Raw genomic sequence first — 19,993 nt, forward strand, 5'->3', positions numbered from 1 at the left:
CACTTGCCAGTTCTCTGGCAAATGATGGCTTTCAAATGGTTCAGAAAGGGTTTCTTAAAAGGAAACAATTCCATGTTTTCTACATATTCATCTTTTTATTTTTGAATTGGAGAGGTGAGAGAAGCTTCCATTTTCTCCTTGTATTTGTCTGTGGGTGATATTGGTGGCTTTTAAACTCAGAACGGTAATTACTTGTAGTGAGTTTTTAAAAACTTCACCTGATGAGAATGTTTTCTTGGGCATGATGAATGACTCCAAAGGACTTTAAAAACACAGCCAGTGATGTTCGCCAGGCGCTGGAGAGCTGCTGCTGCGTAGAGATCAGTAATTGTTACATCTTGGTTTGGTATGCTTGGTGGTGTCTAATCATGTTGTGTTCTTGGGAACCATGAAAGAATTTTCTTTTCAAGTCTTAGTGCATCGTTTTTCTGACATTGATCAAAGGTTGGAAAACCAGTATTATATATGTAGCTAGGGCATTCATAACTGTCTTAATTCTTAATCTTTTGGCTATTTGGTTGAAATATATCTACGCCTCTTAAATATTGAAAGCATTATATCCTTTAACCTATAGCTGCAGAGTTAAAATGAATTTTATGTGAAATATTTAGTTGTGGACCACATCTTCAGCTTTTTATATGCCACAGTGGTCTTGTTTTTTTCCCTTCCATTGTCTGATAGTGAGGTCATTTTCAGTCCTCTGAGAAATTCTATTCCCAGCCAGATGCGGCTCATATATTAAAAGTAGCACCTGTGGCTAATATCACAGCAGCTTACCATAAATTTACATGGTAACTAGGATTATATCTGTCAAGACTGTTAAAAAACATCTAGATTTAATTTGATTTCCAGTATTGTAGAAGCTATCCAACATTTTGCTTCATAACTATATTTTAAAAGTTAAAAATCACTCCATTGTTAAGTTTTATAGCACTCCTAGTGCCCATTAAGTTGATTTGTTCAATGGAGGTCAGAGTAAAGCAACTTGGCTACATTAAGATCGGAAACCAACCCATTTGTGACAAATTTAGTCCTTTCGTGTGAATCTTCTCAACGTCTCTGCGCTGATTGGATTCAGGTGTAGCTTATGTCAGTAGCATTTAACCTCAAAAGAATGAGCAATGTGATTGGGTTGTTATAAATTATGGAGCATTTTGCCTTTGCTTATTCAAACGTAGATGTTGACTCTGCTGCCCATACCTCACTGCTCCACTGAGTCTGCCTATAAATGAGTAGTTTGGTTTTAAAGACATCTTGGAAAATTGGGGTACGTGCCCTCACCCCTTTCCCTCCTTTATGTGACCCTTCCTAAACTATTTTATTCCCCATTATCCTTTGAGTCATCTCCCACATGTTATGATTTGTGCACCTGCACTTCTGAAATTATTTTGGGGTGTCATTATATCATGTTGTTCACCAACTTTCCAGCATTTATGGATATAATAATGATTCACTGTAAATCAAAATAATTTACAAGTTACAGAGGATCTGCTCCTACAAATAAGAATTGAATGATTAATTTCTTCAGTGTCCTCCCATTTGAACGTGGGTCCTTAAAAAGAAACTGCTAACATATTTCTTTGTATTTGTGAAAACTTAACTCACAGTCCAGAACTGAATTAAAGTTCAGTTTTCTGGATACTTAGTTTTTTGACATATAAACAAATGCCAGTTAAGAACGAAGCAACGTAATTGTAATCGCCTGAGCAGTCCTCTTCCTCCTGAGAGAGAGTTCTAAGTGTTGACACGCCGGGTAGGGCAGCACACAGTCCCTCAGTATGGGGGCCTTGACCCTGAGTTGGCATGCCATGTTAGGTCGGAGCTCTGTGGGGAGCATTGTGCTTTGCTGGTCATCTTTCTGGAGGGATCTTTGTAAGCTTTGAGCCCGAGCCTCACCAAGGAAGTGGAGCAATAGTCAAGAATAATTACGCTGAAAAGGTTGTGTGGAGTGGAAGAAATGATTAGGAGTGAGGCTAAAATTATACGCATTGAGTGTGTTACCTGGTGTAATTAATCACTTGACAGTATAAAAAAATACTCTAATGACCAGTTTGGAGCCTTGTAAGGTATTTTTTTGGTGGATTATGGCATCTCTTTCCTATTTGTATACCTAGGATAAATTCAGCTCCTAGGGTAACCTGGGTGCCCTACTTGGGAATCTGGATTGCCATCATAGTTTCTGCTCAGATGTCGGTTGGAAAAGAGGGGTGAAAATATAACGTGGGTGTGCCCAGCACCGTACTCTCACATGGCCTTTCTCCGTTGCTTCGTCCTCTCCCTCCTTACCTTACTAGGTCTTCCTGGTTGGCTTTTCTGTCCTCTCCTACCACACCCAAGTTCCGGGGGTGGGGTGGGGGAAGGGCAGGGACTATGTCCCAGGGCCCAGAGTCCAGAATGGTGCTTGGTGTAGAGCAGCAGATTGGCATATATGAATAGCCTATACCTTCAGGGGCAGACTGTTCAGGAGATGCCGAATCTTCCAGATGCATTAAAGGTTTCAGGTCCTGTACGGAAAGCAGAAACATAAGTAATTTTGCTGCCTACAGTTCTTTTTTCTCCTCCATCTTGCATTACAGTTAGAAGCACATGTATGATTTTGTTCTTAACTGTGTCACTTGATGTTCTGAAGGGGATAGGCATCATGAGGTGGCTGGTGATGAGGCTACCTTACCATGTAGCCACTTGCATGATCCCTCCCTAGATTTAGCCTCCAGAGGGCCCGGGAGCTACGTATGTCCAGTGGCCACAGACACAACCTTAGAAGGCTGATTTTGAGAATAGAAATAAACCTTATTTTAGAAGACCTTATTTTCAAAGAGAGGTATTACTTCCTCTCAACTCAGAGATGACTTAAATCTTAAAATAATCCTTGAAGTGCACAGTGCCAGCTTTTATCACTCATTAATGCCATGTTACTTTAAGTCGTTTAGATCGGGGGAAATGGCTGATCGGAAGCCAAATGGGCCAACTTTATAGCACTACATATGCACAAAGCACTTTTGCATGCATTGGCTTATAAGGCACTATGTAGTTTGGTTCTTTCATAAGTAACATCTCATGTTGAGACATGAAAACTGGTACTCACTGCATTTTTATTTAGAATTTTGTTTTAAACCGTGCAAAACAGCATTGTATAATTGTTTTTTCAGATGAGAATATATAAAGTATATATTTCTGATGTTGAAATCCTCACTTGGCAAATTTTGGCTGTTTTAATATAGTTGCTATTGGATGAACAAATAGATTTCACATGAACCATTTTTCATTTATTGTATCAACAAACATTTTTTAAAACACATGCAACTCTTCCTTCACTAAACTATTAAAAGAGAAGTTGCCCTTTAAAATAAGAAACTTTTGTTGTAATTAGCCCATGTTGTACATCTAATATTGTAATACTCTGGGTCTGTAATTAAAAATGGGCTCTGCTGGACGGTGTTGGGAAGAGGCACAGAAGAAAGTTACAATACATTGCCTATTTACAAATTAACCATTACCTGCCAAAAGCACATCAGACCCACACAGCGGACATCCGCTAATCCAGTGGTTAGCCGTTCCGGGCTCTAATGCACACTGTTTTACACGTTAACGGTTTTGAAGTTCCAGGCCAGAGCTGACCTTTCACATGTGCTCCGTTCACAGTAGGAATCTCCACTCACTGCTTCCTGTCAGAATGGATTATGGTGACACAGCCCAGGGCTCACTTTGGCTGCAATTAAGTTTTTGATCAGAATTATTTCGTTCACAAACAATCACATTTGTTAAAATGTTACATCTGCCCTGAAAACCACTGGCAGCCTCTCAGTTTATCAGTGTGATGTGACTGTAATTCTTCATTTGTTTTTCATAAAATGGCAAACCACGTTATATAGGTTATTTTTTTTTTTTTCTTTTGCTGGTTTCTGCCTTTCATTTCATTGGGCTTGGGAGGAAACTAGGTCTTGAAATTAGAATGAATCTACTCGTAGACTTTGGGAATTTGAATGGAATTGTCTTTGGTGCAGAACAAAATTATCCAATTGAGCCAAGACTCAAACATTATTTCCGAAAATTGTTAGTGGTGGTTCTGTTTCTCACACGAGGAAACGTTTTAGCTTCGTGAGTGTGGGGGTTCGAGGTTTTGCTTCTTGGTCTGCAGTTCTGTAGTCTCTGTGCCTACTGTGTTGCAGCCTTTCAGTATTTATCATAATGCACATCTCAGAATCCATCACTATTGCCTCTGACCTTGGGTACCAGAGGCGAAACTCGCTCTCGCTCTGTCAGCCTCACCTCTCATGGTGCTTTGGCTAGTTTTTAAAAGTGATTTTCTCACTGAGAAATGGCAGCACTGAGATACCCTGAAATAGTTTTTTTGTTGAGTAACCGTTTTGCCTCTGTAACATGGTGTGGATATTAGTGGCACTTTGAGTTTTACAGCTGATTTTCAGTGTTGAGTGTTGTCACCCTTTCGAGAAGTACCCCCCTTTGGAGCAGAGACGGTGATGTGGTGGTTTTGTGTGTTGGGTGGGGCAGTTTGGGAGCGCAGGGCTGGAGTTTGGATTGGAGTTTGTACCTCTGACTTAATGAAATGAACCTCTGACTTAATTTTTGTGTGAGAAGCAGATGGGAATCTGGTGCTGAGGTAGTGCTGGGCAGTGGGAGGTGATAGAGTTAGTAGGGTGTGAATTTAGGAATGCTTGAATGCTGTCTGAAATTCAAGCATTAGGTTTAGAAATTTTAATTACCTTTTTTTAAGTGTTTTTTTTTTTTTTTTTTTTTTTTTTAAGAGAGAGGAAGAGAGAGCACGCAAGAGGGGGAGAGAGGCAGAGAGAGGGAGAGAGAGAATCTTAAGCAGACTCCATGCTCAGTGTGGGGCCCTACACGGGGCCCTCATGACCTGAGCTGAAATCAAGAGTAGAACACTCAACTGACTGAGCCACCCAGGTGCCCCTAAAAATTTTAATTACTTTTAATATATATATTTAGAATGCTATTAAAGGAATTTATTACCAGGTTTTAAATTATTGTGTTAAAACCCAAACCATTTCCCATTTGTTTTGATGTAATGAAACTTAACTTTTTACTAACTCATAAAATTACAAGTGGCAAAAGAAATGTGTTGCATCAAAAAAAATCTGTTTACCTTTAGTTTTTTAAGCTTTTCAATGAAGTAGAACCTACCTAAACTTGTAAAGGCCAAAGTCTTTACTTAAATGAAATGTAAATACTAGCTATAGTAATTTAACCTTCATTTTCTCTGTTGTCAGTTGTGAGCAGATTTTTCTTAAGTTACATCCCATTACCATGGTGTTTTTCGTCTTTAAAAAATACTGTATTTGAAATATGCCTGCCCATATTTACTGTTTAAAGGAAGTATTTTTTTATTTTTATTTATTTATTTATTTATTTATTTTTTTATTTTTTTATTTATTATTTTTTTTTCAACGTTTATTTATTTTTGGGACAGAGAGAGACAGAGCATGAACGGGGGAGGGGCAGAGAGAGAGGGAGACACAGAATCGGAAACAGGCTCCAGGCTCTGAGCCATCAGCCCAGAGCCTGACACGGGGCTCGAACCCACAGACCGCGAGATCGTGACCTGGCTGAAGTCGGACGCTTAACCGACTGCGCCACCCAGGCGCCCCAGGAAGTATTTTTAAAGAAAATACTGAATAGTATTGAAATTCGAGAAAAAACACCAACCTAGAAACTTCTCTTTTAGCTGTCATTGGTCAGTTCTGCCCTGCTTTCTTAGAAAGTATATACAGATGGTGGCCAGACAGGGTTTCTAACTTTATTACAAGCTTATGTTAATATAGTCATTGATTTTCTTAAAAAAAATTTTTTTTAAATGTTTATTTATTTTTGAGAGAGAGAGAGAGAGAGAGAGAGACAGACAGACAGACAGCGTGTTAGCCGGGGAGGGGCAGAGAGAGAGGGAGACACAGAATCTGAAGCAGGCTCCAGGCTGTGAGCTGTTAGCGCAGAGCCGGATGCAGGGCTCGAACCCACGAATTCTGAGATCGTGACCTGAACCAAAGTTGGATGCTTAACTGACTGAGCCATCCAGGTGCCCCTAGTCATTGATTTTCTTATACTCATTTTTTTCCCTGAGATTCTGGAATTTTTAGAACTTTATATCTATGACCAGGTATGCCCATGTGATGTGTGTGGGTCATCTGCTGAGTCATAGGAACCTTCATCATCTTTGAAGGGGGTTTTCATTGAAATCTGAGGCAGTCAGGAGAAAGAGTAATGCAGAGTGCCTTACCTCAATCAGTGCCAAAAAGCAGAGACTACTGAAATCCTGTACAGCATCTACAATGTGTAGACATGATCTCTAAGCCCCAAACCTTCAGTATATGTAAGGAAGACAATGGATGAAACACATAAGAAGGTTTTAAAGTGCTCTTCTGGGAGAGGCCGAGACAGATAATTGTGACTTGGGGTCTGCTCTCACAATATATAAAACTGAAAGATAAATTGGATGCTTAACTACCTTAAAGTTTTACTAGATCTTTTAGAAACACTTCTGAGGTCCCAAATAGGTCATTTATGCCAGACAAAGAACTCCAGATTCTTTCCTAACTACCATGAAAAGATAAACCCTCACTTCCTAAATAGTATGACTGCTGGCTTAGAGAGACCCCAAGTCCATGCTGTGAGAAGAATCTTTTTTTAAAATCATCAAGGAACACAGCACTTATCTCTGTATTCTGGTCATCACATCACCCAGTGGGAGGAACGCTACCATCATTGGTCTACCCCCTTCCTTCCGTGGTTGGGAAGTCAAGACTGGGAGGGAGGAGTAAGTACCCGCGGTGGGAGTGCTAGGCCTCAACTCCAAGAACATGTTCCCCTTCTCAGTCTCCGGACTTTCTGTATCTCAGGACTATTCAGGCACTTTTCCGTAGCATTCTGCATGGGCTCAGAAGGATTTAAAGTCAAAGCAGAACATCTCTTTTGTAAAGAAAATTAATTCAAACTAAAAATTACAATGCATGCTTTTTCTGAGCCTCAGGGATTTGGGCCAGGTAACTGCTGCGGTCCCTGCCAGCTCCAGCCCTCTTGGTCTCATGAAACATGGCTCCCTGGATCGTACGTGTCTTTCAGAACCACCCCCGAATTTATTTCTGACCCCAGGCCCACTCTCTGTATTCACAGCTCAGCATATTTTTTGTTTTATTATAACCCCGGATTTACAACTGCTCATAATTCTCAAGGTTTCAATGAAGAAGACATTTCAGAACAGCAGGGTGGGCATGGCCCCCAGGTTTGTACTTGGTGCTTGAAGAAGATAAGGCACACTAAGAGGGTAATGAAGATTTTTACCTCATTATGATAGCCTACCAGTATCATAATTTTGAAAGCCTAAGATGCAGATCATTTGAGATCTGTACTCATTTCTCTAAGCACAGAAGATAGAAGTACATACAGCAGTTTTGGATCCTGAGCCTTTTCACAGCCCCTCAGTGAATGGTCTTCTGGACAAAGAGGGGAGCTGAGTGTGAAGGTTGGGTGACACGCCCCAGTCACATATGTGCCTGGAAGAATGCCCCAGTCACATATGTGCCTGGAAGAAATATTTGAGGATAAGAACTTGGGTCCCAGAGAAGACTCCTACTCTGGGGATCTTTCCACAGGGCACACTGCCTGCGTGTTGGAGGATTTGATGACATTGTCCCTGTCATTTCAAGTCTGGTGGGTGGAGTGTTTGTTCTTACAGGTTCAGTTGTCATGGTTTTGGCACAAGACATTAAGCTAATTGGTTGCTTTAATGGGTCCTCACTTAAAGAGGAGTTTATCATCTGATGTTTTCACTGGGTATTGAAAAAAAGGAGTTAAACAAAACCTTATTTATTCCATAGTCCCCCAATTATACAGTTGCTCTTCTAGTTCTGCCCCTGCAACTCCACAATGTGTATTGGTAGAGAATTCAAAGAGTCTTCAACGCTCAGAAGGCCTGGCTTGAAAAGACATACGTGGTATACATGTCTCTCCCAAACATGCTTGAACCATTTACATGAAATAGTTTCTCAAAGAGAAGATCCCCCATTCTGTCTGAGATTGTGTGGCTTCCAAAAAGAAGTAAAGAAGACCGTGGAGCTAACTGGAAAATGGGTAGGATGTTTTAATGTTTTAAGAAAGTTCAGGGTACACAATAAATGAATATTATCACATCAGATGTGGGGGAAAGGCACAGGAAAAAAAATTATAATAGTTTTTCCTTTTTCTTTTTTAAAAATGTATTAAAAAATTTTTTCTAATGTGTATTTACTTTTGAGAGAAAGAGAGAGAGAGAGAGAGACAGAGGCATGAGCGGGGGAGGGGCAGAGAGAGGGATACACAGAATCTGAAGCAGGCTTCGGGCTCTGAGCTGTCAGCACAGAGCCTGACATGGGGCTCGAACCCACAGACCATGAGATCGTGATCTGAGCTGAAGTCACTTAACCAACTGAGCCCCCCAGGTACCTCTAAAAGATTTTATTTATTTTAAGTGATCTCTATACCCACTGTGGGGGCTTGAACTCACAACCCTGAGATCAGGAGTCACATGCTCTTCCTACTGAGCCAGCCAGGTGCCCCCATTTTTTCTTTTCCTAAATTTTCTGTTATGCTTAATTTTTCTCTTGTAGTGAAACTTTTAAAATAAAAAAGTACAGGAAACTTATTTTTGTATAATTAGCTTTTAGGTAAAGGAAAGAAATGGAAAAAGTATAACCTGACATCAGGGATTTGTCCTAAACACACACTTGGATCCTTTGGAGTCTCAGTTCTCTCTCCTCTGTAAAGTAGGAATGATGAACCTGCTACATGGTGATGTACTATTATTAGTAGCTGATACTCTTCAAGAAGATTTTTTTAAATGTTTATTTTTGAGAGGGAGAGACAGTGTGGGAGAAGGGACAGAGAGAGAGGGGAAGACACAGAATCTGAAACAGGATGTAGGCTCTGAGCTGTCAGCCCAGAGCCTGGTGCAGGGCTTGAACTCATGAACCATGAGATCATGACCTGAGCCAAAGTCAGATGCTTAACCGACTGAGCCACTCAGGCGCCCCTAGCTGATACTCTTTTTTATTGAACATTGTGTGTGAAGGTGCTGTGCTTTGTAATTGGTACACATCACCTCCTTGTGTCCAAATGGATCTTTACCTAGCCAGTTCATGTAGCTTGTTTGGGGTTTGGGTACAGAGCCCAGGTTTTGGATTCCTCAACTAATACTCTTTCAATCCATTGCACTGCTTCTCACGTAGTGGGTTGTTTTTCGGTGTTCTATTCCTCTGAAAATCAAGTAAAAATTTAAATAAATTAACCAAGTTTATCCATTCCCCTGTTGATGGACATTTAGGTTCTTGGCACTGTTTATTATTACTGTCAGTTTTTTAACAAGCATCTTTGTGTCTCCTTGTGTACATATGTGAGAGTTTCCTTAGGTTATAGATCTAAAAATGTAATTGGTTGGGGGCACCTGGGTGGCTCAGTCGGTTAAGCGTCTGACTCTTGATTTCAGCTCAGGTCATGATCTCATGGTTCCTGAGATTGAGCCCCTCGTCAGGCTCTGTGCTGATTGTGTTGAGACTGCTTGGGATTCTCTCTCTCTGTCTCTCTGCCCCTTCCTTGCTCTCTCTCTCAAAATAAATAAAACTCAAAAAAATATAATTGCTGGGGCAAGTCTCTGGTATGCAGATTCACTTACTAACCTGATATACAGATTAATAAATGAAGGTTCAGGGTTGTGAGAAGTCAGAGCTTGGGGACAGTCACATTGTAGCTCATTGCCAAGACTTTTTTCATCAGAGAACCCTATCCATGCATGAGCCTAGAGTAACCTATAGTGAGCAGAGTCCTCATGATTTTCAGACTGATGCGAGCTGATTTTCAAGTGGTTCTGGAAGTGTGGGAAGGTGTACATACAGTGTAGACGTAATGAAAACGGGAATTAGCAAGTGGGCTGTCAGTCCAAGGTATGAGTACTTGAGGGCAAAAAGACCCATTTTTTACCAGAACTCACTCTTGATAGCACTAACTTGTAATGTCGCCAGTAATGTTGCAGGCTTATAACATGTCACCTTAAAAATTTACAACTATGCATAGTGTTAAATTCAAACCCAAGTTAATGAATGTCTGTTGTCTGAAAAAGGATACTTTCTGTTTAATTTCACAGATTGCATTTTCCGTTTAATTTCACAAGTCAAAAGGCTCCAGGTTGTGACAGAAATGTACCTATTTGCTGTCTCCGTTCCTGTACAGATGCCCGTGAAAACTGGTGCTGGTCAAGTTGGCTCAGGTTCTGCGCATGCTGGGACTGGCGGAACTGAGTTCAGATGTTGCAGTGTCCACTTCAGTGGTGCTGGGGTTGGGATGTGCATGCCTCTTCTCTGCTCTCCCGTCTCATCCAGCTGTATTTTAATAATCTCATTGCTTTCACTGGATGAATCCTCTTGTCCACTGGTCTTTATAGGCAGACAGAGTTATATATATATATTTGTCTGGGTAAGCAAATCGATAAGCTTTCAATAAAGCGTATCAGACCATTTCTTTGGCAGGACCGACAAGAACAGCTTGTGAAGCAGAGCTGTTTCCAATGGAGCATGAAAAGCTTTGAAATTTCTCAGTAATAGCAGAGGGCAATATTTGAAACCATCCCTAAACAGTTGTTTTCCTCTTCCCTAACCAAGTTTATAAAAATTTGGTCAGACAGGCGTTTTGTTTTGTTTTGTTTTAAAATATTTTCAGTGTCTTGTTATCTGCTGAATGCACATGTGTTCCTGCACTTTTTCTTTCACGATTGAAACTTTAAACCCTTCCCTTAAGTCCCTCTAAAAACCTTCCTTTGCCCAGTACGGTTTGCATATGTGAGAAGGGTTGAAGGGATCTGGACCCTGGAGAAACCTCACGATTTGAAATCTGCCTGAGTTCACCAGGAATGGCCATGGTTAGTGCCATAGGGGCTCTTTGTCTTTCTCTCCTACCAAGATTCCTCACCCCAAAAAGACATTGGTTAATTGGGGTGTTTCAGTTTAGTTAATCACATCATGAGTGCCTGTGAACATAGCAAGAAGCAGGATTGAAGCGTTTATAAAAATTTGGCTCATAGTAAGTCCCATAATTTGTTTGAAAGAATTACCTCTTCGGTGACATTAAAAAAAAAACAACACAAAGATTGTGGTTTATAACACCACACCTGGTCCAGATTGTACTGGATGAATCCATATTTGCTTCACTGTAAATGATTTTGAGGGTGGAATTCTTGGATTGCTTTCTGTCTTGTAAGCCCTTGACATTGTACTGGTACCTGTGTGCGCACAGACCTCCTGACATGGGAAAGGCCGGCTCAGCCTCCCACTGAAATGGAGGTTGGCTGCATTTATTCTGCATGTTCCTAGAATGAGGAAATGATATGACAATAAACAGAAATGCCCTTGCTGAAGAGAGAAGGGAAGCTGGTGTTTATCTGGTCAGGTGGTTTAGATTAGCCATGATGCGGCTCTGTATTATGTTACTTTAAATCATTGTGTCCCAACAGGACATAAATTATGAAGATTGTTACAGTATGTTTCATCCTATGTAAGATCAACAAATTGGAATAATTTTTTTATAGGAAAATCACAGTGCTTTTGGCAAGGCTATTGAAGCCTTTAATTTGACTTGAGTATTTCTAAAATATTATTGCCTAATATATAAAGTATGATTTGCATAAGGTATGAAATAATAAACTTTTAAAAACAAAAGGGAAGGATTTCTCTAGCAGCTGCATCAAATGGCAGAGCACTCCCATTCCATCCATATCTATATGTTTTCTTTGTCCCAGCGTCTTAGAGCCAGTTGTGTGCTCTTCCTCTAGTGGGATTGCAAATGAGCTGTGCAGGTCTTGGTGCAGACTTGGAGCTTCACTGTGTGCTGCCTGCCCATCAGCCCTCATGTGCACAGAGAAGGCAGCCGCTCTTTGGTGGAACAGAATGGGAGCCTGCCCTGAAGAGGGAAAACAGACTTTCCCATGCAGGACATGCAGGAAAACAAACCATTTTTTTTCTTTCTTTCAGGTTATTAGGAATTACTAAAAAAAAAAAAAAAAAAAAAAAAGCAAAACCCCAAACTCCCCAAGTCCAACCTGATCAACAGCTGAAGCCAAGGTAATTTATATAGGAGTATTGCAAAAAGAATTGACCTAAGTAAGCACTTATTCTTTTGTTTCTTCTGTTCAGTACTGTTTCCTGCATTGTGAGCCTTATTTGTGAATTTTTAACACAGAGACTTAAATTTTTTTCATTTGTATTCAGAATACAACTGAATTTATTTGGCCACACGGAGCAAATTTTCTAGATTAAAAAAAAAAAGAACAGCTCAGAATTCCTTTGTGTGATATTGAAACGGATTGGAACCTTTTCAGTGCACCACAGTAGCATGTGTTCTGTGCAAAGCGCTCTGCATGTTTTTATGAGACCTCCTCACACAGTGAAGTTAAGTAGCAGAGCCTCTGATTCACAGGGACTAGGAGAGGTGAGGGAGGTTTAGGATTCGCTCAAGGCCAGAGAATGAGACAAAGCTGGGATTAGAATTTTGCAGGATGAACTGACACCATCCACCAGACCTTCTGAGTCTTTTGATACCAAAAACAGGGTAAGTGCTAAGTCTGTTTTACTCTCTGTGTGTCTCAAGCCCTGAGAATATTCTTAATTCGTTAGTAATACTATTTAAAACACAGAAACAAGAAAGTCCCTAGTTTCAATCTGTTCACCATAGTAAGATCACTCCTTAAACCTCATCATAACAGGTTGAGGATGAATTCTGAATATATTCATGGTTTGCTTTAGCTCAGTGCCTGAAGACTCTGACAGGTTCAGGGACCTTTCCAAGTTCACAACCTATGTGTGCACTTTGAAACAAATAAATACAGATGCCTTAAGAGATGGTCTCTTTCCTCACCAGGCTTCTTCTGGATTGACACTGTTTTCTCCGAAGTGGGTCTGGCAGGCTATTTGCTTGCAGTGATCCCTTGCAGCTGTCTATCACTGGAAGTCCTCTGCTGTATTATCAGGATCCCTGACTAGGCTTGAATATTTGTATTTGAGTGATGTATTTTTCTTACAGGAAACATTAGCAAATGTTGCCAAAACTGTACTTCAAAACTCTTAAAAGAAGAATTGATTGCATTTAGAACAAAGCAAAGGGAAGCCTAAGTATGAACTTGATGTTGTGACAGACCTTTTTATACCATCAGATATTTTGTGATGTCCAGTGAGATGAGACCCTGTTTTACAAAATGTGTACTGTTTGTAGAAGATGTATTTTCTGTACAATTAAGCTAAACGAGGCGCTGCTTTGTTTCTTTAAAATAATTTTTGAGGCCTCCCTGACCCCTTGTCATGCCGTTTGGGGGAGTAGGTGTTCTTTCTGCTCTAAGCCCCTGGTCTCTTCCTTCAACCCTTTTGGTTATTGTTGAAGGATCTCGACTTTGAGTTTAATTTTATATACTCCAGTTGTAGTGGGAGCTTTTTGCCTTCTCTCTCTCTTTTGAAATTTATCTGACAATTTCATGTCAGATATACACTAGAATTACATAGTTGCACCTCTTAAAATGAGCCATTTGATTATAAAGAAGAAAAGGTAAGGAGTAGGCTACCATTTTGCCTATTATTTGATTTTTAAAAATGTATTTGGCCAGATCTTCTCTATATCTTAGTGGTTTGGATGCATAAAGTTAAAGCCTAGGGACATTTTTCTATATAGATTTGAATTTTTGTAAGTTTTATAATGATGACAATGCTAAGGGGCATCAATTCTAATTCTTTAAGAATCTAATTCATAAATTCTAATTTGCTAAAACAAAACAAAACAAAACACTTGGGTAGTCTTTGTAATACCTCTTACCTCATGAGACTCCTGAAAGTGAACAAATAGGGATTATCAGCTGGTTAGGAAAGAGAGCCTCCAAGGGGGCTTTTCCAAAGCAACTGGCTGGCAGTAATGAACAGCCACCGTGAACAGTGAGGCATCAGAAGTTATTTGACATTGGGAAACTCCGGGTAAACGGCTTCTCTCATGGATTCCCCTTGGGGTGATTTTGAAACCCTGGTTTCCCTCTGCTTTAGGGGGAAAGGATGAACAGCAAATGGTCAAACGTGCTGATTCCAAGAGAGCAAAACTGAAGGATTGTGAGAAATTTTAGAAGCAGCTAATCAGGTGGAGCTGTTGGTATGCCGCATAGTAGCTGATTAGTAGCTGATGATGATGTGGGGAGATGTTATTTATTTACTTATTTAACTTTATTTATTTATATATATTTATTTATTTATGAGCATGACAAGATGGGTTTATTGAAGTTATTATGGATATCCCATGGGGAGGTGTAATTTAAACTTACGTGCAGAGAACTTTAGAAATGAGTAATGTCTTTTACGGAAGAGATCTTCTCAGCTTGTAATCATCTTGTCCAGAAGGCTTTTTAGGCACACATCAGATATGTGGTATCTATCTAGTTAGAGGACTTTCCCTAAAAGTGGAACAGAAATAATGAGCTCTTAGGTAAAATTGTGGGTGAAGGTGTTTATGTTGGTTAAACTCTGCTGCCTGGAGAAGAATAGATACTCTTCCGTAGACCTCTGTCAAAGAGTTGTTTTCCTACCCTGGGAATTTAGTCGTAATTTACTAATGTAATTATAAATCCTAGTTCTGCAAAAGAAAATTATTTTGCAGCTTGCTTCATTTAACAGTATATGTTGAAGGTAGTACCATGTAATTAGCTAAAAGCTGTCTTATTTTTCTGAATGGCTGTTTAGGATATTAGGGTAATTGCCAAAAATGGTGACTTAAGAACTTTTCTTTTTTTTATTAAGGCTCTGCAGTGTTACGGTTCTGTGAGCACAGGTTTTGAAGGTAATGTGTAGGAAGTGAGCCTGCTATCTCTCGGGTAGTATACTTATTACCACCAGCTGAAGGGGCACTAACTTAGCCTACAGCGTTGTAGAGCAGGCTGCTCTTTCAGTAGCTTGTGGGCATTGTCTCAAGTGTCCGGGGAAGCCAGTTTTAAGTTCAGAGTGGGATATTCTTGGCTTGAGTTATTGGAGATGTTGCACTCTGTGGTGGATCAAGTAGAAGGCAGGTAGATTAGCGGCCTGGGACTGGTGAGGGTTGTATCTATCCCCAGACACATATACGGACTGCCTAGGGGGTGGTCCTCAGGTAAGATCTTTAGTCTGGCTCTTCAGGGAGACATGCGTCACGTGCTTGGCTAAGATGCTTACTGACAGAGTGCCGGTTCCACTGGAAATCTTTCTATGAAGAAGATCTACCCACTGGAAGATTTCCACTGGAAATCTACCCACTCAGAGAAAGTTTTCCGTATGTTTCTGATTTTTCTCATCCTTGCAAGGGTGACTTTCTTTGGTCTTCCAGTGGTTCTTATACTAGGTTCAGAAAGGAATTCTTCCTCTCCGGGCTCTAGACACTATAATATTAAAATGTTGCTGATGATAATAATCACTAGCATTAACTGAGTGCCGGATAGAATGCCCAGTAAACTGCAAAGTATGTTAAAGAAATTACATTTTTACGTAAGAAGAAACTGAGGCTCATTTCAAATGTTAAGTGCTTTCTCAGAGATCAGATAGCTAGTAAATAGCAGCACTAGGATTTCAGTCTAGGTCTCTGACCCTAACGTTTTTGCATTTGACCAGTTGTGCAGTGTGCTCAAAATAAGAGTGACACTTGGGAGGAAAAAAAGCATGGATCAACTACCCCTTTGGTTGTGTCTGTTCCTCACAATTCTCATGTCGCTAGTCAAGGGTATTCTTCTGTTGCCTGCAGTGGCTAGAACAGTTAACAGTCTTTTTCATGAGAAAGTCACGGTGAGTCACATAATGTTCTGGGGCAAAGGACGCCTTTCCTTGGTGCACCGAGCGATGTTTATGTGATGGATCAGTCACCAATACCAAGGGAAGGTCCCGTCCTGTGACATGTGCGTGCTTGGCAATGATCTTGCTATGCATTTTGCTTAATAATTTTCATTATTTTTAATTAAAGTTGAAGAAGTGCAGACTCTAGCTGAAATTAAGGTAGGTTGTATTGCCGGAATCTGGTAATTACTTTAATTGATCACAAGATAGTTTCCTTGATCACCAATTAGACTAAATTGCCGATCATGTTTCAAGACGTGAAGAAATGCCCAAACTGATTTATGTAATAGTGTTTTCATTTCTAATCAGACGTAAATATCGTTTCCTTCCATAGCAATTGTGTTTTATAAAAGAAGAGTTCTAGGCCTACAAACGTAAAGGTGATTCATAAACAATAGAGTTCTAATTCATTGAATGGGTAAAGGAAGTATTTAGAGGCTTAATGGAGATTGTACTGGGGAAATTACTTTGGAGTCGCTGGTGCTCATTTTCTTAGTGGGAGATATGTTCTTTTTTAGTGCATAATTAAAATAGTCTATAATCAGAATATAAAAGGCAGCAGATTTAAAGAACATATATCAAAGAGAATTGCTCTGAGTAATGAAAGATTTGTATTGTAAGTGTGTGCTAGAAGTTAAGTCTTAGAACTTAATAAATGATACATGTTATTTGGACTGAAGCTGCTTTTTAAATTCAGGGTGCTTTTAAACATTTCACAGATTGATACAGGATTTTTGTTTTGGTTTTGTGCATCTGATAGTCTTTCATATTTTCATGGAATAAAATGAAACAAAAGGAACTTTAAGAAAAATTAAAGTTCCCAAAGAATACTTGATTTGGGGTTCACGGAAAAATCTTTTAATTGCTGATGGTTTGGAGATTTCCAAATGACAAACTTCATTGGTCTAATTTACGGTGATTGTAATGCTTACATTCCTTAACATGGCAGAGTGACTTAAAAAGTCATACTTCATCATGCATTCATTGACTTGTTCATAAAATGTTTGTAATTTGCAATAGAGGAAAGACTGAAACTATTATCAGCCATTATATGTTATTTGTTGGCCATATGTTTGTTTGAAATGTCCGTGGCTCAACAGAACATGGCTCATAGACAAACTATGCTGTAAATTGGCACTAAAAACCCACCTAAACAGGTAGGCCTATGTTAAGAAGTTAACATGAGCCAAAATATTTTAATATGAACCATGTTACATACCCTGTAGTATCTCAGCTCCCTTTAGAGTGACATCTTCATTTGCATGGCATCTTTGTTTTTTTTTCCAAACTAACTTTTAAAAATAGAATAGGTGTATGTGTGGTACAAATTCAGAAGGCAACCAAGGGTCTAGTAACTCTTTTCCTGTCCCTGATTCTCAACCATCCAGTTTCCCTTCACCTGCTGTCATTCGCTGTTACCAGTTTCTCATGTGTGGTTGCCGAGATATTAATGCATGTAGTTTCTTCTCTTTTTGTACAATTCAGACTATTGTTATGCATTTGTTTCTCATTTAGTAATATGTCTTGGAGGTTTTTCCATGTCAGAAGATAGTTACTTGATTCTTTTCAGTGGCTGCATAGTACTCCAGTGTGTAAATGTACCCTCATCTATTTAATCAGTTTTTTACTGATGGACCTTTGGCTTTTTCAAATCTATGACTCTTACAAGCTGTGCAGCAGTGACCATTCTTATAATTTATGTATAAGTGTGTCTACAGGACTAATTTCTAGATGTGTAGTTGTCTAGCTGAAAGGCATGGGCCTTTTTAATTTTGATGAATGTTGTCAAATTTTCTTCCAGAGTGATGATATCAGTTTATGTTCACCAGAGACATGAGTGCCTTTTCTCCCCTGTCTTCATCAACAGAATATTATCAGACTTTTTGATCTTTACCAAACTGATAGATTTAACTTAGTTTCCCACCCCCACCAACTTTCCTGAGATACACTTGACTTAAAACTTAGTATTAATTTGTACTTCTTTTATCATGTATGACTTTGAGCAGTTTTTATGTTTAAGAACCATTTGATTTCTTGTGTTATCTGTTATGTCCTTGGCTCATTTAAAAAAATTGGGTGGTTGATCTTTTTCATATTAATTTGTAGGAATTATTCATGTTGAGGAAATATGTACTGCAAGTACAGCTTACTGTTTGTCTTTTAATTTTGTTTGTTGGTTTTTATTGCCATACAGAAAAAAAATTTAATGTAGTAATATTTACCTGTTTTTTAGTAGTGGTGTAAAGTTTTCTGCCTATAGAATTCATACATTTCTTGTTAAGTTTATTCCTAGATAATTTTTGGTGCCATTTTAGATGGGATCTTTTCTTCTAATATATTTTCTAATTAGTTGTTGTTAGTATAAAAAGGCTTTTTTTTTTTTTTTTTTTTGGCTTGACTTTACTTGGGAATCGTCTTGACTTTAATGGGAATATTCTACTATTTCCCTTTTAAGAATAATATTACCTTTTGGACTGAGACTGTGTTCCTTTATTTAAAGAGGGGTCCAATTTGGGTTCTTACTAATTGTTGTTATGATGAACAAACAGTGATGATTACCCATGTAGCCAATTTTGGTATGTACATTTTGATGCTGTGGTTACATGTTCCTGTATTACCCTCCAAATAGAAAGCAATTTTTGTACTCATTACTTGCTATAAAGAGAAAACAATTGATAACAACAAAAAGAGAGGCCATATATTCTTATTTCATTAAGAGTTTTAATACATAAGAAATACTGAATTTATCAAATATCTTTTCAGAATTTGTAGAAGTCATGATTTTTCTCTTGATTGGTTAATATGGTGAAATATATCATTATATTTCTTATATTGAGCATTCCTTAGAATAAATCCCATTTGTTCATGGTGTTTTGCTAGGTTTTCTTTGTTAAGATTTTACTTAATGTGAGATCAATCTATAGTTTTATTATTATATGCTATCTTTGTGGGAATTTGGAGACAGTGTTATGGTAGTTTATAAAAATAATTTGGACATGTTCCACTTTTTCTATGCTCTGGAACAATTTAGTTAGTATTAGGGTTAACTCTGCTTTCAAGGTTTTATAGAATTTTTCTTTGAAATGACTGGGAACTGTTACTTTCGGTGTCACTCTCGTTTGTATGTTTTTGTCTTCTGGGATCAGTTTTGATAATTTTTATGAAGGAACTATTTTACCTATGTTTCGAAATTTATTTGTATAAATATTTCTATCTGTTTAAAATTACTTTTTTGTATGTTTTGAAAAAAATTTTAAATGTTTATTTATTTTGAGAGTAAGCAGGGGTGGGGTAGGGACAGAGAGAGAGAGAGACAGAAGATCCAAAGCAGGCTCTGTGCTGATAGCAGTGAGGTTGATGTGGGGCTTGAACTCATAAACTGTGAGATCATGACCTGAGCTGAAGTTGGATGCTTAACTGACTGAGCCATCCAGGTGCCCCGAAGTATCTTATTTGCTGTTACATAATTTTTACAGCTTTTGGATTTATTAGTTCTGCCATTTTTCTTTCATGTTCATTTACATCTGCTGTTCTCTTTATAGTCATTCTTGTTCTCCTGCCTTCATTAATTTTTATTTATTTGTTTATGAATTTATTTGTTTTTACTCTTTCATTTTCTTAAGCATGTAAAGATGTTTATTCTGATCATTGCTTTACACATATCCTGTATGTAGTGCATACATTATTAATTTCTATTCAGTTTCAGTTGTGATTTCTTCTTTTAATCAAGAATTTAAAAGGAGGATTTAAAAAAATTTCCAGGTAGTACTTTTTGCTACTTTTGTTTTTAATTTAATCAGAGGATGTCGTCAGCACTGTTTCTACTTTTTGGAATTTATTGAGATTTTCTTTGTGGGCCAATATATGTTCAATTTCTGTGAGCATTCAGTAAATATTTTATTTTATTTAAAATTTTTTTTTAATGTTTATTTATTTTTGAGAGAGAGACAGAATGCGAGTGGGTTGGGGCAGAGAGAGAGGGAGGCACAGAATCCGAAGCAGGGTCCAGGCTCTGAGCTGTCAGCACAGAGCCTGACACGGGGCTTGAACTCATGAGCCTTTGAGCTGTGAGATCATGACCTGAGCCGAAGTTGACCACTTAACTGACTGAGCCACCC

The 19,993-nt window shown here is 38.8% G+C and overlaps 1 protein-coding gene and 1 long non-coding RNA gene across 6 annotated transcripts in view; one reads left to right on the plus strand and one right to left on the minus strand.

Moving 5' to 3' along the window:
- The window catches only part of LOC123385882, a 35,712-nt gene extending 20,383 nt beyond the window's left edge, over nt 1-15,329 (minus strand). Inside the window, exons 1-2 of the long non-coding RNA XR_006599079.1 lie at nt 14,345-15,329; nt 2,287-2,504 (exon numbers count right to left, since the gene is read on the minus strand). This is a non-coding gene — a long non-coding RNA (uncharacterized LOC123385882). The remainder of the gene's footprint in view (nt 1-2,286; nt 2,505-14,344) is intronic.
- PCBD2 (pterin-4 alpha-carbinolamine dehydratase 2) overlaps nt 1-19,993 on the plus strand; it is a 78,400-nt gene that overhangs the window by 23,133 nt on the left and 35,274 nt on the right. Inside the window, exon 1 of one of the 5 annotated variants that reach the window (XM_019832235.3) lies at nt 12,038-12,113. The exons of the other annotated variants lie outside the window; for them this stretch is intronic. The gene's annotated coding sequence lies outside the window, so the exon portion shown is untranslated. Of the gene's footprint in view, nt 1-12,037; nt 12,114-19,993 lie in introns of those variants that run through there. 5 annotated transcript variants of the gene reach the window in all.

This window comes from Felis catus, chromosome A1, assembly GCF_018350175.1.
Source record: "Felis catus isolate Fca126 chromosome A1, F.catus_Fca126_mat1.0, whole genome shotgun sequence".
NCBI lineage: Eukaryota > Metazoa > Chordata > Mammalia > Carnivora > Felidae > Felis > Felis catus.